This window comes from Podarcis muralis, chromosome 7 (genome assembly GCF_964188315.1).
Source record: "Podarcis muralis chromosome 7, rPodMur119.hap1.1, whole genome shotgun sequence".
Lineage (NCBI taxonomy): Eukaryota > Metazoa > Chordata > Lepidosauria > Squamata > Lacertidae > Podarcis > Podarcis muralis.
Window position 1 is genome coordinate 70,271,859 of NC_135661.1, and position 26,541 is coordinate 70,298,399.

The following is a 26,541-nucleotide window of genomic DNA, read 5'->3' on the forward strand; positions in this document are numbered from 1 at the left end:
TTCGTCCTGCTGAAAGAAAAAAAAAAAAAAAGATAGAGAGAGGGAGAGAGACGGGCAAGTAGGGAGGGAGGGAGGAGGGAAGCAAGAAGAGAGAGAGGACATCCAGGGCTCAACTCCTATGAAGAGGGCCTTGGGAAAAACGCTCCCCGCGGCTGTATAATGCATTCTGCACATGCCCGGAAGCTACCTCGAATTTGAAAACAGATTCTGAACAGGTCTCCATGTTCTCTATGGAGCTCCCGCCCACCTGCTGCGGTCAACGGGCTCAGCAGACGCCCACCAACCCCAATTAGATGGGGTTTTGGTGCTGAGTTTTGGTGCTGTTTTGGTGCTGAGTTTTGGTGCTGTTGGAAAACTGTCTCCAAACCACCGCTTAGTGCTCCTCGAGGGCTCCGAGAAAGCTCTGGCGTGGCCGATGCACTCTGCACGTGCTCCGGAGGCCCATCCCCTCCCTGTCTCCTGGGGCTGAGCTTTGGGCTCGAAACTAGGTCCGAAGCCTAAGGATTGCTGGGGAGGCCTGGGATTGAGGGATACACCCACCCAGCTACCCGCGAAAGATTGGGCGTTTGTGGGATGAGTCCGGTCCGGTGGTGGGTCGGCGGCTCGACGTGCGGCGCCGGAAGAGAAAGATGGAGCGGCCCTAGGGAGGCGTCGGAGCCCGTGCCCAGAGAGCAGCTCAGGTCTTCGTCCAAGTTCCTTAAGGCGCCTCGGGCGGCACAGGGGCTTCGTGGCTTCTTCCCGGGACGTCATTAGGGTTGCTGAACAGTACAGAGGCGGAGATCCGAGCGCAAAGCGCGCGCTGCTCCACTAACCATCCTAACAATAAAAAGTGGACCCAGCTGGCGCATCGGTTTGGATCGCGACGGGTGGCTTGGCGGCTGATGTTGGTTCTGGTGGCCAAATTTGGAGAGGCGGGGGGAAGAGAAAGGGGGAAATCCTCTCAAAAAGCACCTCAGCCTCCTTTTGACAGGGTAAGTTGTCCTTGAGTAGGGTGGTCGGTTTGCAACAAGAAATGAACCTACACCAAGTGGGTGGGTGGTTAGACTGCAGCGGTCATTTTAATTGCCCCCCACACAATGAAAATGGGTGTGTGGACACGACGGAAGTAATCTTGTGTGTTGGTTTCCCAAGATTCTTGGGGTGGGGCAGAAATATGCTTTAAATGTGCGGTGGGTATAGTTCTTTTCGTGTGAGTGCCGATTAATGCTGCAATTTTACGCACACTTAGCAGAGAGCAAGTTCCATTAAAGTCATTAGGATTTACTTCTGCGTAGACAAGTATTGGCTCTTGTTACACGTGCAGGATTGTGTTGTAGGGCCGCATACCAATAGGAGGCGACTGAGGATAACACCAGCAGCTGGGGTGATACAGTTCTTAAACAGCGCAAGCCTAGCCATGCCTACTCAGACAAAGTCCTATTGAATTCACTCAGGAGTAAAACGGCAATCCGACGCACGGTTACTTTGGAGTAAGCCCCGTTGAACTCTGCTGCAAGGCAACTCAATTGCGAAGCAATCCCCTGCGTGGTTACTAGGATCGTAAACCCCACTGCACTCCACGGAACTTAACCACCAGGTAAATGCGCATTTCAGCTTTGTAGTGCAAGGCTATGTATATTTACTCGCAAGTAAGCTCCACTGTGTTCAGGAAAACTTACCCCCTAGTTAAGCGTAATACGTGTAAACGCATGAAAAAATTCTGTGGCCAAGCCAAAAGAGATACAAGCGCAATTCTATGAGAGCTTATGCATAAGCAAATCCCCACTAGTTTGCTCAATGAACATTATCCTTCAGTCAATGCGCAGCCTGGTTGCGCCATGAAGTTGGACTGGACCCTTTGAATACAGCGGGGCTTCCTTCCGAGAGATCAGGCGTAGGGATCGGCCTTTTGCTTTTGCTTTGTAAATGAACACGCTGAGGGATCGCAGCCTGAGCCTTGCACTGGAGGAAGTCCGCTACCACCAGGGCAATCGTGTGCATGCCTTACTTTGGAACCAAGCCCCATTGAGTTGAGCGGGGTTTGCTCCCAAGGAAGCGGATGTGAAGGATTGTCGCCTCCTTTTGCTTTGAAGTACAGTACACTTCCATTGATAAATATCCAGAGGGCTCGACTGCTGAGGGTTTGGTGTTTTGTTTTCAATAATAATAAGGAAGTTGCATCAAATGCAAAGGGAGCTTACTTCCAAGTAGGACGTGAGTGGAAAGTCTTGGAGACGGCTGCAAAAGAAGGAGAAAGTAAAGCATTCGCTTCCCCGGCTCCTCCCCTCGCCACCCACGGTGCCCGCTTCTGGCGCTCAGTGGCGTGGCACTTGCTTGGGTATTTTAGGCCAGCCAGCCAGCCAGGCCCCCCTCCCTCTCCACTAAAAGACCCGACACCCTCCACCTCCGCCGGCCTCCCTTAAAAAGGCTAATCGGTGTACTGTATCTTTAAAAGGTTCAAACCTCTTTCCAAAAGGCCTAGAGATAGCCGGGGGGTGGGGGAAGGAGAGAGAAAAAATGAAAAAGCCACCGCCGCGGAGATAGACGGAGAAGCTCGGCTGTTTTGCCTCTTAGAAGCAGAGGAGGCAAAGGAAAGCAAGCAGCAATTCCGATTGTGATGCGGCTTCTCCGGGCGGAATTTATTCCTCGCTGTCCAGAGGCGGCAGGAAGAAGCTTCCGCGTGGGCTTCTTCTCCTTCTTCTCCAGCGTGGATTATTTTTATTCCGAAGAATAACAGAGGAGGATTGGTTCCGGCTGGAGCATGCTCACAAACTGCACAATCTCCCATGATTAAGCTTGCCTAGGGTGTTGTGGTCCCCCCCCCTCTTCTTCTTTTTCTCCTCTCCCCCCCTCCCCTCCTCTCTCTTTCCCACATTGATTTTGTTTTGAAGCTGAGCTACAAACCATCAGGGCAGGGTTGGGGGTGGGGGGGGAACGACCTGCCTTCCCCCTTCCTCCCTCGGAGAAGGAAAACATCGCGCGCCTTCTTCTCCCAGCAATATGACATAATAATCCCCATCCCCGATCCTCCCTCCCTCCCTCCCTCCCTCCCTCTCCCCACACCGCCACCTCTTTTTGAAACAGGTGTTATTAAAAAGAATAGGAAATAAGCTACCCGGCAGCTCAGCGGAACGCTTCCTCCAGGAGGGGAGAGCGAGGCTGCAGAGCCTCTCAGGAAATTGCCAGCATCGTGAGAATCGCGAAAGTGGAGGGGATCGGGCTCTGCTTGCAGCCAGGCAGCCAAGGTAAGGCGATGGTGTTTCGCCCATTTATCTCGCTGCCCCCTCGTGCCGTTGTGTGTGTTTTGACTATTGCTGTTGCTGCCGCAGCCGCTGTTCCTCGCTGGTGGAGAGAGGCAGCAGCAGCAGCAGATTCCATTTTGCCTGGGCTTCTGAAGAGGTGTCAGGTTGCTTTTCTTCCTTTATATTTATTTATTTTAACAGGACGCTCCTCGCTGCCTTTCGGGACTGTTGTCAAGTGTGTGTTTGTGTGTGTGTGTCTCCCCTGGGTGGGTTTGAGCCTGCGAGGTGGCTCCTCTTGCAGGGCTGGTGCCTGGGTGCCTGAAGTAACCTCTTGCGGTGTCAATCGGCGGCTGTTAACCCTCTCCGCGCCTTGCGCCCAGGAAGGCCTGCGCAAAGGTGGTGTTTATGTCGGTGGTCTATAGGGGGTTGGAGCGTGCGCCGGGGAGGGCCGCGGGGTGTGTGTGTGTGTGTGGAGGGAATGTTTGAGGAGGCCTGCTGGCCACAGGAGGGCCAAAAACAAGTCTCAGGTGGGCGAATGATCTTGCAAAAAAATAAATAAAATAAAAAAGAGGGGGGGGGAGGGAGAGAGAAGGAGCCAGAGAAGTGAGGCACACCAAGTTGCAAAGTGACCAGGCCTCCCTATGCAGCTTCACTTGCAAATATGTGCAGTTTCCCCCCTTGCATACCGCTTGCGTGCAGAGAGGCTGGCGGTGCCTTTCGCCTTGTGCTTGTTGGGGAAATGTTGCCAGGAGCCTGCTGCCCTCCGCTGCTGCAGTGATCTATCTGATCAAGGAGCCGTGTTGTGGATGCGCTGCTCCTCTGCTTGGTGTAGCCAGGCTTCGTTTATTTTGCCAGTGGCTCCAAAGGAGGTCTCTGAGTTATGTGGTTGTGTCTCTTGCTGTCAGGAAGGGTGGGCAGCTGCTAGTCCGGTGGTGGAAGGCTAAGGTTTACCTGGGAGCAAACCCCACTGAATGCATTGGGGCTTACTTGCGAGTAGGCATGGGTAGGATGGCGCTGTAAGCTCCTCTCCCTGCAGCCCCCCATGAGTTGAGTGCAAATGACTGACCACAGAGGAAGTGTTTCCCTCCTGCTGGTTGTATTTGGGTTGCTGAGCGCAGATGTGCGGCCTTGGCTTCAGTGTATTGCACCAGTGTCTGACTCTTGTGCTTATGCCCTATCTCTGTCCGGGGACCCCTTCGTCTCTCTCTCCCCCCCCCAATTGACCCACCACCAAAGCTGCTGGATATGATCATATCCAAGAGACATCTCAGCAGCATTTGGGCTTTGCATTCACCGGGGTCGATTTCCAGGGTCTTGCCCTGTGGGAAGATGCTCCTAAAAGCCCTGCAGAAGGAGATGACAACCTTTATCCACCAGCCTCATGCAGTACCTGCTTGACTGCCTATCTTTACCCATGCATGAGATTCCTCCCCCCCCCCACCTTCCTTTTTCCCTGCTGGGTTTCAAGGGAACTGCAAAGCTGTGATTGCAGCAGAGACTGCAGAGGGCTGTTCTCAGTTGGAGGCAAAAAAAAAAAAAAAAAAAAGGGCACCCGAGTGCACAATCTGGCAAGTCGATTGTTGGGTGGTAATTGGCCCAGTTATTACGTAACAACAGAGAGGCAGATGCAATGTAAGCAAGTGCTACCTTATACTGTATTGGATTAATGAGAACTCCATACAAGAGGGAAAAGGGGCTTGCTTTTTTCTGATCAGTTAACCATTTCTTGTTGGGGTTTACCATTCACATGACTGTGATCGACAGGGGATATACAGTGGTACCTCGGGTTACATACGCTTCAGGTTACAGACGCTTCAGGTTACGGACTCCGCTAACCCAGAAATAGTACCTCGGGTTAAGAACTTTGCTTCAGGATGAGAACAGAAATCGCGCGGCGGCAGCAGGAGGCCCCATTAGCTGAAGTGGTGCTTCAGGTTAACAACAGTTTCAGGTTAAGAACGGACCTCCGGCACGAATGAAGTACTTAACCCGAGGTACCACTGTATTCTGCTGGCAAAATGAATGTCCCCAAAGGCGCTTTTAACAAAACAAATATAGGCTTATTGTCGTCCTAACCTGCGTCTTCATATAAAAGTCATCTGAGCCTATTGTCTCCGCCGAGGTGTTCATTACGCTTGGTAAACAAGGAGTAGGCCGGGGATGTGGATCATGTGACCTTCCAGGTTTTGGACTGTGAGTCGTGCCACCCCTTGCCATTGGCCCTTCTGGCTGAGCCTGATGGGAGTTTGGGCCTTGCAGGTGTTGTGAGACGCCAAGTTCCCCCATCCCTAATCTAGGCAAATTTATCACATGCTTAGTAACAGAGTGTAAAACCACATTTGGTAGAAGGTCACAGTCTAGCTTGCCAGCATTTGGGTCTTCAGCAGGGGAAACATTTGGTGTTGGTTAACACCAGAGTCATTAAAGATGCCTTTAAAAAAAGTTTGTATTGCATAGTTTAAATTTGTTCCTTTTGTTGTTTGTTCCTTTTGTTGAGTATAGCCCTCACAAGGAGTTGGATCCAGCATGAAACCCATTGGGTCTTCTTGCAGTGCAACCTGCCTCTACAGTTACAGTGGTACCTCGGGTTACATATGCTTCAGGTTACACACGCTTCAGGTTACAGACTCCGCTAACCCAGAAATACTACCTTGGGTTAAGAACTTTGCTTCAGGATGAGAACAGAAATTGGGCTCCGGTGGTGCGGCGGCAGCAGGAGGCCCCATTAGCTAAAGTGGTGCTTCAGGTTAAGAACAGTTTCAGGTTAAGTACGGACATCTGGAACAAATTAAGTACTTAACCTGAGGTACCACTGTACTGGTATTTGTAGATTTTCTGATCCATTGTGATGATGTGTGTGCTGGGTGGTGCAGACCTCTGGCCAGGGACATTTACATGAGCAAGTATCCACCCATTTAACTGTTTTTTGTGTGTGTCAATTTTCTACCCCCCTCCCCCAAAAAAAATCCATGCTCAAAGCGGCTTGCAACAAAGAAAAAGGGATGTATTTCAAATAAACACAACAAAGTCAATTTCATAACAACATAGCAAAACAATAGCATAGTAAGTTTCATAATAGCATAGCAAAACAACAACAACATCACAATGGTTACTAGCCACGGTGAAAGCAACTACTGTATTTTTTTGTATAGAAGACTAGGTTTCACCCCTAAAAATAATATAAAAAATTAGGGGGCATCTTATACACAGGGCCATCTCTCCCCATTTTCTTAAATCTGAGTCCCCCCAAATAGGGGGCATCTTATACATGGGGGTGTCTTATAGACGGGAAAATACGGTATATGCATATTATGAATGCATAAGTGGAGGACTCTTGCATCCAGGATGAACTGCCCCCTTACATTTTTTATAGCCATTAGTTGTGTAATTGGTACTGCTGTCATTCCATGAGTTGAAGGGCAAGTTGCTAACCATTCAGATCATGAGGTAATAAGGTCCATGAAATTGTTCTGATGTCAGCTGTGTTCAGTGACTCCCACGCCTGAATTCTGAATATTATCATTTTAAAATAACTTCTTAGTTTCGCCAAAAGGAACTGAATACAGTGGTACCTCGGGTTAAGTACTTAATTCATTCCGGAGGTTCGTTCTTAACCTGAAACTGTTCTTAACCTGAAGCACCACTTTAGCTAATGGGGCCTCCTGCTGCCGCCGCGCCGCCAGAGCACGATTTCTGTTCTCATCCTGAAGCAAAGTTCTGAACCTGAGGTACTATTTCTGGGTTAGCGGAGTCTGTAACCTGAAGCGTGTGTAACCTGAAGCATATGTAACCCGAGGTACCACTGTATGTCCCCATTCTTAATATGGGACAATTAGTTGCTCTACACACATTAATATGTTTGAGTCACAGCTTTGTGTTTCTAAGTTTCGGCCCCTAGATGGGCGGGGGTTGAGTCACCCATTTCTTCCTCTCTCTCTCTCTCTCTCTCTCTCTCTCATTCTCATTCTCTCTCTCTCTCTCTCCATCCATCCACACACACCATACGCTTAAAAGAGTCATGGCTTCCCACACAGAATCCCGGGAATTGTAATTTGTTAAGGGTGCTGAAAGTTGTCAGGAGACCCCCTATTCCCCTCACAGAGCTACAGTTCCCAGAGCTCCCCAGGAAAGAGGACTGGTTGTTAAACCACTTTGAGAATTGTAGCTCTGTGAAGGGGAATTGGGAATCTCCTAATAACTCTCGGAACCTTTAACTAACTACAGTTCCCAGGATTCTTTGGGGGAAGCCGTGGCTGTTAAATATATATAATAGTGCTTTAGGTGTATTGTATCATATGAGCTCTGTGCTGCAGAGCCCACCAGGAGCCATATTGGAGTTGTCTTCCGTCTTGGCTTGCCTGCCTTTAAATACCTGCAGGCAAGCCTTGCATCCTCCCACTTCCTGTCCTCCTCTCCAGTTTCCTGTAGGAACATGGCTGGCATTGCCATGGTAACATGGCTGTGCTGTTCCTTCTGCTGACTTGGCTGAGGCCCATCATTGCCATGGCAATGGAAGACATGGTGGCTCTTTTGCCATTGGCCTAGTGTTCCAGGAGACTCTCTTGGTCCACCAGGAGAGGATGGAATTGGGGACAGTACACTTTTTTTGCTATGCTTGGTGCCACAAAGTTTCAGTTATCTGCAAAAGGTAACTGCACCGTGCTCTTGTAAGCATGGGTGTTATTTTATCACTGCTATGCCCCAGGGTTTTGTACAATGGTATCATACCCTCCAACACTTTGAAACCAAAATATGGGAGTCCAACTTCCCATTCTTTTAACTGTGAGAGCATGGCCACCATTTTGGTTGCTGTGAGCTCCCATCAGCACCAGCCAGCTGGTGCTAATGAGAATTGTAGTCCAAAATATTTGGAGGGCAGCAGTTTGCGGAAGGCTGGAGTAGTAGTGCTGAGAGTGTCTGATGAGGACCTAGGACCAGAGAGACCCAAGTTCAAATACCAAGTCAGCAATGAAGTGGGTGGCCTTGGGTCAGTTGGTCTCCTCCCTTGCTGAATCCACCTCACAGAATTTGTTGTAAGGATGTAAAATGTAAAACGGTGGTTTTGCAATTGATTTCAGCTGGCAGTAGATTGGGCCCCAGTTTCTTCTTTTTCTCTCTCGTAGAATAACAGTGACTTTGCTTGATGATGCTCCTTAGGCATCCATGTTCCCTAAAGTATTAGGAAAACATTAACTTGGAACATGGTTGTGCAATTTTGCTTTCTGACTCTTTGACGAAGTGACAAACTGCCTTTTGTGTGGCTTCGAGTTTGGCAAAACAACCGTCATCTTCTGGCAACGGTGCTGCTGGGTCAGAAAGTCTGCAAGTGTCTTATTGCTCCACAAAACCTGAGAGCCTCAACTGGAAGCCTTGCATGCCAAGTGTCACATCCTTTAGCCAGAAGAGACCGCGTGATGTCAAATGGCTCATGACTGCCTAAGTTCTGGTCCATCAAAAGGCTTCAGAAAACTGCTCTGGGTTCATAGCAGGGGCAATCAGAATGAGGGCCACTAACTGACTGCTGATTCAGGACTTTAAATTGTGCTCTTATATCAAATTTCCTTTTCTGCGTATACTGTAATGTTTTACTGTTGCTATGGCCATTGGCTAATGCGAATAAAGTTTTATCTATCTAAACTGTTCTGGGTGGTTAGAATTAAAAGTTCAGCCCTGATTCTGGATGCTGCTCCAGCAGACACTTCTGTTTCCTCACTTTGCTGAATGGTAGGACTGGCTCCTTTAGACAATTGATGGGTTCTCCTTTCTCCTCACACTAGATCACACTTAAAGCAGCCTCCTCTTGGTTTCTGTATGGGTCATGTATACAGTGGCCATATCAACAGTTAGGTCCTGCTCATTTCCTAGGAGAAATGAGGATAATATGGTGAGAGGAACAGTTTTCTGTCTCTATTGCCGGAGACAATATGCCTCTGAATTGCTGGGTAAAGCAAGTGTGAACAGTGCTGTTCCACTCACATCACATTCCCGATGGGCATCTGGTTGGCTCTTAACTTTATGCATTTCTCCTTGGGCTCCTTGGAGGAAGGTAGAATATGTGTAATTAATAATACGATTATAATCTTGAGCAGCTCGAATGGATGCTCCATAGCCAGTGTTGCCCATAATCTTTTTCTTCGGAGGGTGGTTGGGGGTGCATTAGGACAAATGTGTAAAACAGAAAAAGTTATGGATGGTGCTGCAGTTCAGGAATCTCCCGGAAAGTCAGTTTTTATAGGGGACACTGTGTGTGTGTGTGGAAACTAAATTCCAACTCATTCGGTTGGAATGCAACTCGCTAACATAAAAGTGAAAGCATGCCCTGACAATGCCGAGTGGAAGTGCTAGCTGTGATTTTGTACATCTTGAGTATTTATTACCGTGTTACATAACAGAAGCGTGATGGGAAGGAAACACTTTTTTAATTCCGAAGTCTGAATATCTTCCTGGGTTCTGTAAACGCTGGTTGCCTACCAAAGTCCCAGATTTTGAAACTGATATTAACTCTGCAAAGAGCAGATAATATTAATCTAATATCTAATCATAATGGTCTAATAGGAAAGCTGGTAATACAGGGTTGGATCTTAAGAACTGTTTGCAGAAGGAAGGTGGGAGGAGTAGAAGCTCTGTTAAGAACACCCTTTTCAACCATGAAGAGGAAACGAAACTCCCTTGAAAATCATTGGGGTAAGGGAGGGGAATAAATTTCTCTAATTCTTTTTGGTGTGTGGTGGGGCTGTTGGTGGGGGGCTAATATGAGGTAGCCAAGAGTTTCCCAGTTTTTCTTAACCCCTGCTGCTTTCAGCGGTGGAAGGCAATCTGTGCCCTGCTGGCCATTGGAATGCATTGGGAATCACGCTACATTACCTTGTGTTCTCAAGGCAGTCTGGGAAGTGTGGTTGGTGGGAAGGAGCACAAGGTTCTCTCTGCAGTTTCCCATAATCCATGCTTACTGGTGAGACCCAATGAGATAAGTGGCAACCTCCTTTGGAAGATTGGAGAAATTCCAAGCAAAACAGCAGAAAATTGGTTGCCGATTTCCTAGGGGGTAATATTGTCTGAAAACAGGAGGGAGTGGGAAATGTTGGTCTCCTGGATGGGGTCTTCTATATCCCTCTGCATTTTACGAAGCCTCTCCTAAGGGTCCGAGGACAAAGTTGACTGTGTGGCATCTAGAAGAGGGAATGTTTGTAAGCACTGAGTTGACCTTGACTGTCCATGATGTGGACTTCTCTTTGCCCATCACTAGAGAAACAGCATTGAGCCTGCTCACCACCACTGTCTATGGTGTTCAGCAGAAGCTGCAGAGATGCCATCAATCAACTTGTCCACAACCCTTGAAAATGTATGTTGGGAGACATGTCTTATTTTTATAAACATTTGAAAAAGGCAAATATGGTTAGACCTCCGGTGATTTTTAAAGGCAACATGACCTATGGACACTATAGGGGGTGGAAAAGAGATGAGTGGCAGATCTGCACATGATTTGCAGGTTGAGAGTCAATTTTGAGAAAGGCTCTGGTAGCCAGTGACGAGACAGAGAAAGACCTCTGCCTCAGACCTTGGAGAGCTACCATCTGTCAAAGTGGGCTAGGCTAGATGGATAAATAGTCTGACCTGGTATATGGCAGCTTCTTACTTCAGTTCTTGGGTTCTTCCATGCTACTTTTGTTGGATGCTTAGGGATTTTGTTGGTGTACTTGTCACTAAGGTATGAGTGAATCCATCAGTTTTAGTTTCTGTGTCTCTCTTTATTCCCCCCCAACACAATCTTAAATTCAGTTTGGTACATACCCATATAAGTTTGGAATTTATTTTCTTAAAAGAAGTCATACCAATTCAGCAGCACTTTTTACTGTGCAATTCCCCCTAATATAATGCACTTCTGTATGCCGTTTCCCGTAATGTAATGCAGTTCCGTGTGCTATTTTCTCCAATATATGCACTTTTATGCACACATATCTGCATTTTTATACACGTGGAGAACTGCATTGCAGAATTCTGAAAGGTGTGAATTTAGAAGGTAGCAGTATGCATATTTTTCCTAAATCAAATTTCTCTTATCATACCTGCATGCCCATCATGTTTTCTCTCTGAGTTGCTTGCAAAGGTTATATCAATGTTTGTTTTAGTTAAAGCCATGGTTTTCCCAATAGTGATGTATGGAAGTGAGAGCTGGACCATAAAGAAGGCTGATCGCTGAAGAATTGATGCTTTTGAATTATGGTGCTGGAGAAGACTCTTGAGAGTCCCATGGACTGCAAGAAGATCAAACGCATCCATTCTTAAGGAAATCAGCCCTGAGTGCTCACCGGAAGGACAGATCGTGAAGCTGAGGCTCCAGTACTTTGGCCACCTCATGAGAAGAGAAGACTCCCTGGAGAAGACACTGATGCTGGGAAAGATGGAGGGCACAAGGAGAAGGGGGCGACAGAGGACGAGATGGTTGGATAGTGTTTTCGAAGTTACCAGCATGAGTTTGACCAAACTGCGGGAGGTAGTGGAGGACAGAGGTGCCTGGCGTGCTCTGGTCCATGGGGTCACGAAGAGTCGGACACGACTAAACGACTAAACAACAACTACAAGATATCCCACCTTTCTGCCAGGTGCTCAAGGTGGTGTATTTTGGTATCCAGGTGCTTTCTGATACTCTCACTTGCTTAGCTTCAACCAGGTGGTTCCATTTTGTGCACCCTTCAGACTTCTCCTTCCAGGGGCCAATGAGGTTGCATGGCCTCATGGCCTATTTTATTTAGAAGTAAGGAAGAGAGAGGGCAGGGCTGGGCAGCAGCTGTCTGCATCCTACGCTATGACTGTACTTGGAACAGTAGGGGCATTGATACTTTTGAGTTGACAGGGTTCACTCCTAGGCTTACAAATTGCCACTCCTCTTGTTGCCTGGGCAAGTGAGATTTGCCCCCAGGTTCCCAAAGATTGGGGACACTTTAGGATTAGAGGTCGAGGCTTTATTTTTTAAAGAGCACAATTGGTGTAGATTTGTGTTGGGCTAGTAGCATGCATGGCGAGACACTCTCTCTTCAAAGAAAACTCTCACCACAAAAAATATCCTATCCTTCCTCCATCATTCTTAGGTATTGATATACTTCTTTTGGTACCTGAAATGAAAATTTGAACTCCCGCTGCTCTGCACTTTGTTAATGATAAGAGTTGGAGTTAGAAAATATCATGCCCTCTGTAATAAGCTATCTATAGCAATTGCTTCAGGTTAAAGGCTGCTGCTGGTGGGTGGCGCTGTGGTCTAAACCACAGAGCCTAGGGCTTGTCTATCAGAAGGTCGGCAGTTCGAATCCCTGCGACGGGGTGAGCTCCCGTTGCTCGGTCCCTGCTCCTGCCAACCTAGCAGTTCAAAAGCACATCAAAGTGCAAGTAGATAAATAGGTACCGCTCCAGCGGGAATGTAAACAGCATTTCTGTGCGCTGCTCTGGTTCGCCAGAAGCGGTTTAGTCATGCTGGCCACATGACCCGGAAGCTGTACGCCGGCTCCCTTGGCCAATAAAGCGAGATGAGCGCCGCAACCCCAGAGTCATCCGCGACTGGACCTAACAGTCAGGGGTCCCTTTACCTTTACTAAAGGCTGCTTGGCTTCTTCAATGTTTTTTCCCCACCCTCCCACAATCATGCATATTTGTGTGCAGGAGACTATGGTGGACTTTTGCCTTTCTCTATCTCCAGCCTGAGACATGGATCGATCTAGAGATGCTTTGCTAAACTTGTTTTGCCTTCAATTACTGAGTGTTGGATTCCCTGCTCCTTGTTGCTTGGGTGTGATTATTTCTTTGACTACTCATCACTATTGCAAGAGCCACTAGGATTGATAAAAAACTGCGGTGGTGGGGCATGGGTGAAATGAAATTGCCTTGCTTCTGGTAGGAATGTGACAAGTGCCAACCAGAAGTGTGCAGTCACTGCAAGAATTGCATTGCCTCTGTAGCCTTTGGAAGCAGGCCGATCTGTTTTGGATCCGCTTGGTGTCATTCCAGTTCAATTCTTTACTTCGGTCCTCATCTGGTCTGCTAAATCCAAGCTCTGTTTCATGTCCACCGTGAGTATAATGTGGAATCTAAGCGTGGATATAGCTTGCTTTGCTTTTCCCATTTGAAACTTGTAGGCAAGGCAGCACAAGGGAAACCCCACATAGAGCACATTTTTGCATTCAAACTTGCGCACTGCTTTGATAAGCTTGTGAGAAGCACTATATAAATACTGCAATAAAGCAAGGAACAGGAAGAAAGTAACCCATTTTGTTGCCAGGGTTGCAATATCCAAATGATGGAGTTAACCCACAAAGTAAAAAAACACACACCCAGAAAAGAACCTTGGCAAATCTGCTGTCTTTGTGCCTGAATTCTGCTGCTGGATGCGGCCACCACATTTGATCACTGCAGAAGAACCATCCATGCACCTTCTAAAACTGTACGGGGGAAAATTACATACTTGCCCTTCAGAGGAGCACACCTGAAAAATGATCCTAAAAGCTTGAAAATAATAATTGTGTAGTCAAAGTCTCTTACTTCCCTACACAAGCTCGTAATTTTGCACAGGGTACCACATTTGCCATCTTGGGGTAAGGAGAGATGCCCTTTCCAGGATACTCCATTTCTGTTTCCCCTCCCTGCAGTGGACACATGGTGTTAGCCACAGGCTGTTTTTAGGGTCTCCCCCCCCCGTTTTGTTTTTAATTTCTTTTGGAGGGGTTACTTTTGCAAATCTTGGGATTCCTTCAAATCTTCTGACACTCCCCTCTTGTGCCATTTTTGGCTACAGAAGGGTCAGTGTTTGGAGACTTGAGTTTGCTATCGGGACCTATGCATCAAGGCCACTGTAGCCCTCATACAATGGCAACCACTTCCGGAGGGTCCCATGACCACATTTTAGCATTTTAAAATCACGACTAAGCGCTGAAGCTGTTTTAAGCCGCTTAAGCTAACCTTAAACCCCCAGATCAGCTAAACAGCTTGTACCAATAAAATGGCTTAGAGTTTCCTAAGCACCTTAAACAGATCTAAAGCTTTAGTATAAGACTGTGACCAAACTAGAGCATGGCGTTTAGCTTCTCAGTGACACCAGAGGGCCTTACCCAGCTAAGCCAACTAATTACAGAACTGAGACCCTCTCCCCTGGGTTTTTAAAGGCCAGATGTTTAATCAACCAAAGGGATGCAAATACACATTGCAAGTGCTTAACCCAGCCCCATATTTAACTGCAGGAGTAGCTGAATGTTGCATAGGGTTACAAATTCTCTAGGAGCGCACTGTTGGCCACTGTGAGAACTAGATTCAGTGACTAGATAGGCCTTTGGTCTGATTCAGCAGCGCTCTTCTTATGCCATGTTCTTAATAGTCCCTGGCAAAGACTCGGGCTCTGAAGGTCAAGCTTTCTGCTTCCAACAGCAGCCAGTCAAGTGCCTATGGGAATTCACAATGCAAACTTCAAGCCAATGCCTACTCCCTGGCCTTTGTCCTTTTCACCTGGTAATTGGAGATAGACTCCCTGTGAATATGGAGGCTCTATATAAACTGTTGAGGCGGATAGTCTTTTTGAGAGACCTGTCCTCCATGAATCTGTCCGGTCCTTTAAAAAAGCCATCTAACGTAATGCCATCGCTGTAAGTTAATTATTCACTGTCTGAAGTAGTGCTCTTTTGTCAATCCTGAATGTGTTGTCAATTAACTTAATTGAGTGACTGAGAGCTGTGGTGTGATGAGAGAGGGAGGAAAAATTCTCTCTGTGCTGTCTGAGGGCTAGCCATAGCCTTATAAACCTACATAATACCTCGGTTTTGTTTTCCTCCCTGTTGTATCTATACATTATTGTTATGATTAATTATTATTTGGCGTTGTTTGGCCAAAAGGACCCCCAAAGCTGTGAAAATATATATTAAATTACAGCAGCGGTTCTCAACCTGTGGGTCCCCAGACGTTGTTGGACTACAACTCCCATCATCCCTGAGCTCTGGCCTTGCTAGCGAGGGGTGATGGGAGTTGTAGTTCAACAACATCTGGGCACCTACAGGTATTCGTTCTGGAGGTCCGTTCTTAACCCGAGGCACCACTTTAGCTAATGGGCCTCCTGCTGCTGCCGCACCGCTGCCGTGCTTTTTCTGTTCTCATCCTGAAGCAAAGTTCTTAACCTGAGGCACCTGAGGTAGTGGAGTCTGTAACCTGATGCGTCTGTAACCTGAAGTGTCTGTAACCCGAGGTACCTCTGTATTATAAATATATCTATGTATTACATTTATATTCCCCCTTTTCCTTCAAGTTGGGAGTTTCTCCCCCTTTCTATTTTATCCTTACAACAACCCTGTGAGGTAGATGGCGACTGGCCCAAGGTCACCCAGTGAGCTTTTATGGCTGAGTGGAGATTTGAACTGTGGTCTGCTAGGTCCTAGTCCAGCACTCTTAACTATCAAACTACCCATACTCTTTCTTTCACTTTAAACAGTAATAATACAGTAGATCAACCATCAATCAAATATAGGATGTGATTTGGAGCTTCTGCGCACACGCAAAGCTTGATTTAGTGATTTTGCGCATGCGCGAGCGCCAAAACCTGGAAGTAACCCGTTGCGGTACTTCCGGGTTTTGGTGCGTCCGTAACTCAAAAACACGCAACCTGAAGTGTCTGTAACCTGAGGTATGACTGTATTCTAGTAAGCCCAAATCCCAAAAAAGTATGTGTGGGATTGTGACCAGAGTTGGCCCTGGGTGAAATAGCGCTCTGGACTGGGAGTGCTTTTGGCACTCATCACCCCCCACCTCACCCCGGTCACTTTTGCTGTATTCCCAAGTTGTGTGACTTCTGTAGGATTGTGAAACCTAGCAGTGTAAAAGAAAGGCCCTACTGGTCTCACGAGATGTCCTGCAGTACATAGATGATACCAAAGTTGAACAGCGTCTTCCTAAATGTCTGGGCAGCACTACGAACTCTCCTGACATTTCCAGATACAGATGTCAGTGGTGAAGGTGCTTCCTTAAACTTGAAGCTCATCAAAATGTACTGGTTATCTGTTATGGCGGGTGAGAGGCTCGTATCACAGGCTAGCCAATCCGTTGTGACTGACAGCTCCTGAAACCTGTTTTTCCTCAGCCACTCAGCTGCAGTTTGCACAAACCAAAGCTTTACAAGTTCACTTTCTGCATGGGGTTATTGCACTAGGGCAGTGGTGGGGGAAAGCTTTGGCATGTTAGATGCTGCTGAACTAAAACTCCCATCGGCCCCAGCAAGCATAGTCAATGTTCAGGGATGATTGGAGTTGTAGTTCATCAACATCTGGAGGGTCAAAGGGTCTCCACATCTGCACTAAGCAAGACGATGGAATGCTTGCAGGTTTTACTTTTGCTTAGTTTTGTAGCAATCAGTTTTTGAATGCATTCTTTATTTCAGGAAATCCATCACCCAAGATAGCAACATTTTCATCTACAATTTATTTTAACGTTATCCCATTTTCATGCCTTGCCTGCTGAGTTATAGTGAAGTGTTAGTTAGCTGCTGTTTATCATTTTAGACAAGGTAGATTGACAGCCTTGACAAAGTTTGTTTTTGCAATAAAACTGTTTTATTTTTTATTAGAACTAAAGACAACATTCCCCATCACTTCAGCAGGGTATTTTGGATTGGTTACATTATATATCTTCATAATGTGGACAAGGTGACTGCATTTTTATCTTTGAAAATAATAAATAAAAGTTATAAAGGAAATAATTTTGAAACTGGTCTCTTAGAGCTCTCTCTCATTATTGCTGCTTGTTTCATGTCAACTCAGTCAACCCATGCTCCGCTAATTTTTAACAAAAACAAAACAGAAATTTTCTATTAAATATATACAGTGAGAGAGAGAGAGAGAGAGAGAGAGAGAGAGTATATACTCTATCTATCATCTATCTATCTATCTATCTATCTATCTATCTATCTATCTATCTATCTATCTATCATCTATCTATATCTATCTATCTATCTATCTATCTATCTATCTATCTATCTATCTATCTATCTATCATCTATCTATCTATCTATCTATCTATCATCTATCTATCTATCTATCTATCTATCTATCTATCTATCATCTATCATCTATCTATCTATATAGGTCAAACTTATGGAGGGTGTCTTAGGGGCTGTAGGATACTGTGGATCTCTGGGGCAAAGAGGGAAGTCTCTTCTTGGATGCTTTTCTATATTTCTGGCAGAGAGCTCTGCCACTGTTGACCTTTGGCCATCGTTACTTCTGGGGATGTAGCAGGGGAACATTTAGAGCCACACGAGGCAAGACAGTTACCTTTTCTGGATTTCCTCCTGCACCATTCCAGAAGATCAGCCCCGCAACTGGTTTACTGATTTCCCCTTCCTCTAGAACAAATGAAAGAGAGAAAATACTGCCCGAGAAAGCAGAAAAGGTTAAAAAGCCACCCCACCTCCCTCGTTGGGGATCACCTATCCAGGATTTGGACTTTGTGGTTCTTTCCTTGTCCTGTTGAAGTTCATATTGGAGACTAGTATCCAGACAACTTGCGGATGAGGAGTGGAGATGCTGGATTATCGTTCCCGACCATCTGCTATGTTGACCAGGTGTGATGGGGGTAATAAGGCAACAACATCAGGAGGGTTACAGTTTTCCCACCCCTGCTGTAGAGTTTTTGTGTGTGTGTGCATTTTGGTTTTGGTTTTGAATACCCTCCTTTTTTCACTCTGTCTCTTTGCAAAGAGTACACTCAACCAACAATGAGCTCAGCTTGCCACCTCTGCCAGTTTGGTGCCCAGGGTGAGCACCCACCCCTAAGGCTGACCCTGATTGGCGCTTTAGAGTTGACAAATTGGAAACTGGTCTAATCCTCTGATCATTCTTTTAAAAGCTGCTTTAATAATTTAATAATAATAATTTATTATTTATACCCTGCCCATCTGGCTGGGCTTCCCCAGCCACTCTGGGCTGCTCCCAACAGAATGTTAAAAACATGATAAAAGATCCAACATAAAAAAAAGCTTCCCTAAACAGGGCTGCCTTCAGATGTCTTCTAAAAGTCAGATAGTTGTTCATTTCCTTGACATCTGATGGGAGGGTGCCCCTACCTAGAAGGCCCTCTGCCTGGTTCCCTGTACCCTCACTTCTCCTTTATGTTTACCTGCTTCAGCTATGCAATACTGTTTTTGAGATGGGGTAACCGGAACCGAGGGACGCGGGTGGCGCTGTGGGTAAAACCTCAGCGCCTAGGGCTTGCCGATCGAAAGGTTGGTGGTTCGAATCCCCGTGGTGGGGTGCGCTCCCGTTGTTCGGTCCCAGCGCCTGCCAACCTAGCAGTTTGAAAGCACCCCTGGGTGCAAGTAGATAAATAGGGACCGCTTACTGGCGGGAAGGTAAACGGCGTTCCGTGTGCGGCTCTGGCTTGCCAGAGCAGCGATGTCACGCTGGCCACGTGACCCGGAAGTGTCTCCGGACAACGCTGGCCCCCGGCCTATAGAGTGAGATGGGCGCACAACCCCAGAGTCTGTCAAGACTGGCCCGTATGGGCAGGGGTACCTTTACCTTTACCTTTTAACCGGAACCAAACACAGCATTCTAAATTTGGCTGGACACAGATTTATATAATGGCAACATACTTGCTGTATTTCACTGCAAGAAGAGGCAGCGTAATAAACGCTTTCTTGAAATGAGCTGAAAAGGGCATCTCTTCCATGCAAGTCACAGTGAAGAAAGGATAGTTGGATAGAAATTCATTATGCTGTATTATTGGTCAGCTATGGCTGGCAGTTCTAGAAGATGCAGTATTAGTGCATGCCAATAGCAAATGTTGGAAAAAAGGTTCTCCCTACCCCAGGTTAAGTATTTATCAATCTGTAAAATGAAAAGAGATGCATTGCAATCAGAAGGGTTGGATGCTAATGTCTGGGAAATGTACCTGAACTTATTTTTATTATTAAAATATAGAAGAACTGAATGTGAAGCCAGGTGTTTAATAGTTGGACCTTGCATGGGGATCTCAGGGCCAATATGGTGGTGTGTGTGTGTGTGTGTGTGTGTGTGTGTGTGTGTGTGTGTTTTAAACCCACCTCCTAGCATTCAAGCCATCTGTTTTCCATGTTTAAAATCCAACAGATGGAAATTGCTGCTAGAGATGGATGGATCTGTCAATTTCAGTCCTCTCAGTTTATGATTTCCCCCCCAGTCTTACATTCAGCTCTCCACATTTCCACAGCAACTTGTGATTATTATTATTTTTTTAAAATACCCCCCCCCCCCAATCCTCTAGGGTTTTAGTGTAGATTACTCCTAAAATCATATTTTTGTATACACTTGCACATTTTCGCAACAAACAAGAAAGCATTTTGGTATGTTGTTCTTACACATATATTCATTTTTATGCACACTTTTACGTAATGTGTGCATATATGTAAATATTTTTGGGTTTGAGAAGTGCATCACAAATTTCTGGATATGTGCAGTTTTGAAGGCTTGCTGTTCTCATTGTGTTTTGGAAAGGTGGAAATCTGATAGATTCAGTTTTAAATGTAAACTGAATTGAATTTCTCTCCTGTTCCCCATGCCCAGCCCTACGTGCTGCTGTTCCAAATGGGCCTGTCCTCTCTTCTTAGCTCTGTAGGCATAGAGCCGTGCCTTATATAAAACAAAATCCACCTGAAAATAGCATAATGCCTAGTATTTTAGTATACAGTGGTACCTCAGTTTACGAACTTAATCCATTTTGGAAGTCAGTTCTTAAACCGAAACTGTTCTTAAACTGAGGTGTGCTTTCCCTAACGAGGCCTCTCACTGCTGGTGCCCTTCTACCATTCGGATTCCGTTCTTAGATGGAGGTAAAGTTTGCAAACTGGGACACTACTTCTGGTTTTGGGGAGTTCGTAAACCGAATCGTTCGTAAACAGGACTGTTGTTAAACCGAGGTACCACTGTACAGTGGTACCTCAGGTTAAATACTTAATTCATTCCAGAGGTCCATTCTTAACCTGAAACTGTTCTTAACCTGAAGCACCACTTTAGGTAATGGGGCCTCTTGCTACTGCCACGCCGCCGGAGCACGATTTCTGTTCTCATTTTGAAGCAAAGTTCTTAACTTGAAGCACTATTTCTGGGTTAGCGGAGTCTGTAACCTGAAGCGTATGTAACCTGAGGTACCACTGTATGTTTCCATTAGCCTGCCTCTGGCGGTCTACAAAATTCCCTTTGGACAGCAGTTACTACAATCCATTATAAAAGCATAGCAAATAAGGATTTTCCCATGGAAGAGGATTCCTGATGAGAACTTGTGAGACCCTGGATGCAGTCCCTGCTTTGGCTACTGCCAGTTAAAGCTCTTTCACGGTACATGCAGAAGGCTGTGATCCAGGGGTTGTTTGCAGCATTTAAACACAGTTTTATTATTCGGAAATCCGATCCCTTGATTTCAAAACATAAAAGAAACAGAGATTCCTTAAAAAGCTCTTTACCCCGAGGGTACATACTTTTTGGGGGGTCTGAAGAGTCCCAAGTCCATTTACAAATCTGGAGGAAGGCATGAGTCCAGCTTCCTTTGGCTCCAAGCACATGTTTCCAGTTAGGTGGTAGAAACAAAACAAGACAAAAAGCAGCAAACAAGAATGGGCCAATCCAAGATCTTTCGTACCCCCAAAAGGAGATTCAGGTGGAAAAATGAAAACAAATTGGAAACAGAGCCCTGTACAATATCATCTTCACCACCACCACCACAATCACTTACCTGTCTTTCACTCTTAGGTTCCAGGGCAGGTTACAACAGTTGAAACACAGTGTTGAAAACAGTTTAAAATAGCCTGCAGTCAAAGAACTAAGGTGGGTCCTAAAAAGTAGGTTGCTTCTGATGCTTCATGAATAGGGCTGCTGATGGATGGGATAGCTGATGGATTAGCTGATGGATCAGATAGATAAACTGTTGAAAAACAGCTTATTTTGACTACTTAAGACTTAAATAACACTTGGTTTGTTGTTATCTTTTAAGAATTCCTGTTAATACTGGTGCCTTAGCTGAAGGTGACAGCTTCTTTACAAGAGACAGTTTGTACTGTCTGTGATGGATAGAAATTGGAAGGGTAATATCTATCATCTATCTATCATCTATCTATCTATCTATCTATCTATCTATCTATCTATCTATCTATCATCTATCTATATCATCTATCTATCTATCTATCTATCTATCTATCATCTATCTATCTATCTATCTATCTATCATCTATCTATCTATCTATCTATCTATCTATCTATCTATCTATCTATCTACCATCTACCATCTATCATCTATATCTATCTATCTATCTATCATCTATCTATCATCTATCTATCTATCTATCTATCTATCTATCTATCTATCTATCATCTATCTATCCATCTCTCATCTATGAACTGTTAATTTTTCTGATTCGGAAATTTATGTGGATTCATTCCATTGAGTAAAAGCCACACAACTGATTGTCTACTGCTGCTCTCCCATTTACCTGGGAGGAAGCCCCACTGAATTCCACATGGCTCACTTCTGATTAGATATCATTAGGATTGTGCTGCAAAATTTATTTTAAGCAAGTGAGCTTTGGATACCACATGGCATTTTCTTTAAAGAACTCTATTTTTCTTTAAAAAGTAATAATACAATATTTCATATTTACTGGTAATTGCACAAGTATTGGGGGGGGGGGAATTCCCACAGAAAACCACTGGATATTTGGGCTGTAAAACTGAAGCACATAAGTACTATTTAAAATCCCAGCTGTTGGAAGTTTCCATTTTGGCTTTCTTACCTCTGAAAGAAATTGGTCCCTCTTGTCTGTGGTACTCCAAGAAAGACTGGCAATGATTTATTACCTAGAGTTTTCCATTCCTTTTCAGTTCTGGTGTGTAGTCTCTCATGCTTTAATTGTAAGCATGTTTACTTGGAATTGGGTCCTATTAACTCAGCAGAATTTTATTCCAAGTAAGATCTTGGCTGGAGATTGAGAGATTTGTGTTGACGTGCACCTCCTGTTTCCTTTGTTGCTGTCTTGTCTGGTGTGCACATTACAGTCACAATAATAAGAGTAAGAGCCTGCTGGATTGGACCAGTGGCCCATCTAGTCCAGCATCCTATTCTCCCAGTTGGCCAACCAGATATGTATAGGAAGAGCAAAAGCATGATCTACATAATCTACCCACTTGTGATTCTCAGCAAATCATGACTTCGAATGAGCGTGATCTTCCTGCAGCTGTGACATTGGGCTCATGGTCTTTCTCGCTCTAGACAAATCACCAAGCTCTTTGTTCTTGGAATTGCTACTTGTGGTTTGTCTGGAGCATCACAACCCTAGGTTTGGATGAAATGATAAGCTAAACCATGGTGTGATGGCCTGGGGCTCAGGCTTGGACTCAGAACCAGAGGAGTCTCAGTCTGCACCGGATCCTCTGCCTCAGGCAGCATCTGAACTGAGTCTGGGGCCTGATTCTGAAGAGCCCCAGTCTGCACAGGTTCCCCTGCAACAAGCACCAACTGGGCTGAGTCAGGGGCCTGAGCCAGCCCTGGCGCCAGATGCGGGGATTACCTCGTTGCCCTCTGCTGCTCCACTACCAGTTGGGTCAGGAGAGGCTGAGGCGGCCTCTGGGTCTAGTAACCCACCAACATCTCCCGAGCTGCAGAGACTCAGGTCTGAGAGAAGGAGAGACCCGAGTACTCACAGGAGGAGTGCTCGCCTTCAGGCGAGACAGGGAGGTGAGTCACTGGGGGATCGGGACTGGCCATTATCCCGTCAGAGATAAAAGGCTGCCGGACCCCGCCCCAGGTTGTGGCAGCAACATTGCTGCTTGCTGGAACCTGCTTGAAACCTTGTGCCTGACGTTGCCTGGTTTCCTGCCTTGGCCCTGTTGGACTGACTCCTCGTGGAATCCTTGGATTCGGGACCGGACCTGGACCGTGTGGCTCGGGTTAACCCCCGGGCCCAGGACACATGGCTTGCCTCACAGCAATGTAGCTGCAGTAGGATGAGAAGAGGAGCAAATCAGCTGTGATCTCCTTCCTGGAAACCTGCATGTTCCTGCTAAGCCATGGTCTGTGTGGTGGGGGTGAGGGAGGGAGGACAGGGAGAAGCCATCACTACCACTAAGGTAGACATGAAGGTTGGACTAGATGAATTTTGGTGTCCCTTCCAACTCTCTGATTCTAATGCCTCTCTCCCACCTGAACTACTGAGTTGGTTTGGCCCCTCCACCTTTCCAGATGGGGAGGGAAACCAAGCAGACTCTACACCAGTGTGGTGCAGTGGTTAAGAGCAGTAGACTCGTAATCTGGTGAACCGGGTTCGATTCCCTGCTCCTCCACATGCAGCTGCTGGGTGAACTTGGGCTAGTCACACTTCTCTGAAGTCTCTCAGCCTCACTCACCTCACAGAGTGTTTGTTGTGGGGAAGGAAGGGAAAGGAGAATGTTAGCCGCTTTGAGACTCCTCAGGGTAGTGATAAAGCGGGATATCAAATCCAAACTACTACTACTACTACTCTTCTTCTTCTTCTTCTTCTTCTTCTTCTTCTTCTTCTTCTTCCCCAGTGCGACACCCCTTCAGTTTCCGGCTTGCAAATTAGACTGCTCAACTTGGGGATGGACAGTTTGAGACAAGTCTCTGAAATAGAAACATGACTGTTCCCGGCATCTGCGACACACTGGAGGGCACGCTAGCCTAGGAAGGGTGAAAGCAAAGCTGGACGATGCCAAAACCAATGGCAGGATCTTTCAGCCCCATCTCCTGCTTTGTAAGCTCCCTGTTATATTTATTGTGGAGGTGAGGGCGGTGCAGCCTGTTTACCCTTGTGCGCAAGCATTTAATGTCCCCGCTACAGAGATTTCTGTGGTCCTCCGGTGTGAATGCAGAATTGTTTTTGTCGAGTCCTCTTCTCCTGCGTGGAGGTGGTGGATGAGGGGGCGGCAGTGGAAGTGAACAACATGTTACCTGAATGGCATGTGTCCTGGGGGAGCCGTCCGATGTGGTTGACTCAAGACTAGTTTCCTTTGCATCAGACTGAAGGTCCAGACCCCCGGTTCAAAGCAAATAAATTTACCTTTCTGTTGGAAGGCTGGCTCCGAGGAGGTTTGGATTAACTTTACTAGCAGTGTCAACACGCTGCAGCTGAGTAAATCGTAGCTCAACAAGAACAGCATCTTCATTTTCAAAATTAGCTCTATTACCATTTTGAGTGGGGAGAAATAATTTAAGGGGTTTGTTGGACCAGGATAAGAAATGTGCTTTGACCCTCTTCGGCAAATGTAGAGAGGCAATACAGTGTTCTGAACGAAACTGGCTTATACTGATTCACTGCCCATTTGAAAGGAGTGAATTATGGGGAGCAATTTTGGTGGGGTGTTTTTGTGTGTGTCTGTGAGATTTTTCTAAAGGATTCACGGGGTGGGCAGGTTTACTATTGTTGACGATACTGGTATGGTCTCTCTTTCTCTAATTCTAAAGCTGCAACATGACCGCAGATGCTCCAAGTTATGCTGCTTCATGGCGAAAGCATCGTCTGCTTGCAGATGAAGGTGGGGTATTAAAGGAAGGAGGACTGAACTACAGAGAGGGCAATGAAGTGTTCCAGATAGTATTTCTTATACAGTGGTGCCCCGCAAGACGAATGCCTCGCAAGATGGAAAACCCGCTCGACGAAAGGGTTTTCCGTTTTTGAGTTGCTTCGCAAGACGATTTTCCCTATGGGCTTGCTTTGCAAGACGAAAACGTCTTGCAAGTCTTGCGATTTTTTTCCGCTTCCCCCCCTTTTTCTAAGCCGCTAATAGCCTTTTAGCAGCTAAGCCGCTAAGCCTTTAATAGCCGCTAAGCCGCTAAACCGCTAATAGCGCTAATCCGCTAAGCCGCTAATAGGGTTGCTTCGCAAGACGAAAAAACCGCTAGACGAAGAGAATCGCGGAACAGATTCTTTTCGTCTTGCGAGGCACCACTGTAATAACAACAATTTTATTATTTATATGCCACCCATCTGACTGGTTTGCTCCAGCCACTCTGGACAGGCACCCACAGCTTCCCAGAGATGGCGCCTATGGTTCTATTGATTTTTAAAAGATCTTATTATAGTTGGATCAAATGTGTGTCAGTGAAGGATCACTGGCGTTTCCTGAAACGTATGGCCATTTCAGACTGTTTGTGTTTTGGGGTGGGATTCGATCATTTGCTGGAAAGGTGGGTGGCAATCAGGTGCAACAAACCTGCTTTCCCGAAAGATAGAGTGGTTTTGCAACAAGGGAAGTGACGAGAAAATGTGCTGGAAAGTTTGGGATAATACTTACATTGGCACAGTGTCATCTAAATCTAACCTCCCTGCAAAACAAACCAGAATGAATGCATTGAGCAGCCAACGTCGTTTAATCTCCAAACAAATCAGGATGAATACTGGATTTAAACAGGTTGTATGAAAGCACTTATAATGCTTTCCTAAAAAAATGATCTCTCAGTACATTTCCAAGCACAATTCAAAGTATTGGTGCTGACCTTTAAAGCTTTGGCCCTGAATACCTGAAGGAGCATCTCCATCTCCATCATTCAGCCTGGACACTGAAGTCCAGCTCCGAGGACCTTCTGGCGGTTCCCTCATCGCAAGAAGCGAGTTTACAAGGAACCAGGCAGAGGGCCTTCTCGGTGGTGGCGCCCGCCCTGTGGAACGCCCTCCCATCAGATGTCAAGGAAATAAACAACTACCTGATTTTAGAAGACATCTGAAAGCAGCCCTGTCAGGGAAGTTTTTAATGTTTGATGTCTTACTGTGTTTTAATGGGTTGGAAGTTGCCCAGAGTGGCTGGGATAACCCAGTCAGATTGGAATACTACTACTACTACTAATACAGTGGACCCTCGGGTTATTTTACCTTCAGGTAATGTAACTTTTGGGTTCTGAACGCAGCAAACCCAGAAGTGGGTTTGCCGCTCGCGCATGCGCAGAAGCACTGTACGGTGCTGCGTGCATGCGCAGAACAGGCACCTCTGGTTACGAAAATTTCGGGATACGGCCGGGCCTCTGGAACAGATCCCGTTCGTAACTGGAGGTTGTTGTTGTTTAGTCGTTTAGTCGTGTCCGACTCTTCATGACCCCATGGACCAGAGCATGCCAGGCACTGGAGGTACCACTGTAATAATAATAATAATAATAATAATTAATAATAATAATAATAGGTGCGTTTGTTTTGCTTTGCTTTCTGTCCATTGCGTAGCTGGTATGCTGTGCTGTGCTGGCCTGATTGCAAAAGTTACTTCTCGTTGCATTTCATTAAGTTCTGGTTGCTTCCCACGAGAGGCTGGTCCTCAGCGCTTTGCACAGT

The 26,541-nt window shown here is 46.1% G+C and overlaps 1 protein-coding gene across 6 annotated transcripts in view; it reads left to right on the forward strand.

Moving 5' to 3' along the window:
• Positions 1 to 448: 448 nt before the first annotated feature.
• The window catches only part of HIVEP3 (HIVEP zinc finger 3), a 262,326-nt gene continuing 236,233 nt past the window's right edge, over positions 449 to 26,541 (forward strand). For 5 of the 6 annotated variants that reach the window (XR_013393729.1, XM_077932051.1, XM_077932054.1 and 2 more), the window contains exon 1: positions 2,436 to 3,224. The gene's annotated coding sequence lies outside the window, so the exon portion shown is untranslated. Of the gene's footprint in view, positions 972 to 1,433; positions 1,577 to 2,435; positions 3,225 to 26,541 lie in introns of those variants that run through there. The other variant, XM_077932050.1, reaches the window with a different exon arrangement.